Here is a 798-nt window from a genome sequence, read left to right on the forward strand (position 1 = left end):
GTGTTCAGCCTACCCTCTCTGAGAGAGCAGCAGTGAGGGTACAAAGCACACTGGTTGCAAAATGTGGACACTGCAAACAGCAGCTGCAATATCACAGATGATATAAAACACATAAAGTGCTCAAGTCTTATACTAGAAACAACACAGCAGGGGAATCATGTCATAAAACAAATGATGAACCCACAGTATGGACGGGGCAGGTAATAAAATGCGAATTTCCCATGGTGGGACCACAGTCAATTGCTGCCTTCTTCTCTGTGCCCCGGTCTCATTATATAATCTGTACTTTTTGTTGTGCAATAAAAGAAAAACAAGGAATAACCCTTCATAGTATTAATGTACAGGTCAAGGGCTGGGGAGAGAGGGCAGTAGATTTGGGGGTCGGTGTAAACCTCTGACGGCATTAGATGGAAGCAGAAGACAAAGCAAGTGACATTTATTAAGACTTTAGGTGCATTTAGGTTTATAGAAAAAAACTGAGAAAGATTAAAATGTCTGAGTAGTGAAAAACAAAAAATGGATTTCCCATACCGGGAGTCGAACCCGGGCCGCCTGGGTGAAAACCAGGAATCCTAACCGCTAGACCATATGGGAACTGTGACCTTTTCATACAGCTCAGTGTATGTGAGGTGTCTCCCACGGTCACACTGCATTCCGTACACTGAGAGTTATATTGTTCTTCTCAGTAGTACACAATCAATTGGGGTAACAGACACCTCACTTCTGACAAAAGAGAAGGAATGACCAGAAGTCATCATTTCTGCCACAACCTGTCAGGTCTCATTATTTACAACCTTA

The 798-nt window shown here is 42.9% G+C and overlaps 1 non-coding gene across 1 annotated transcript; it reads right to left on the reverse strand.

The window, feature by feature from the left end:
• Positions 1-522: 522 nt before the first annotated feature.
• On the reverse strand, positions 523-594 carry TRNAE-UUC (transfer RNA glutamic acid (anticodon UUC)). The gene has a single exon. It is a non-coding gene; the product is annotated as a tRNA-Glu (tRNA).
• Positions 595-798: the final 204 nt, after the last annotated feature.

Source organism: Pleurodeles waltl, unplaced genomic scaffold (genome assembly GCF_031143425.1).
Source record: "Pleurodeles waltl isolate 20211129_DDA unplaced genomic scaffold, aPleWal1.hap1.20221129 scaffold_39, whole genome shotgun sequence".
NCBI classification, from domain to species: Eukaryota; Metazoa; Chordata; class Amphibia; order Caudata; family Salamandridae; genus Pleurodeles; species Pleurodeles waltl.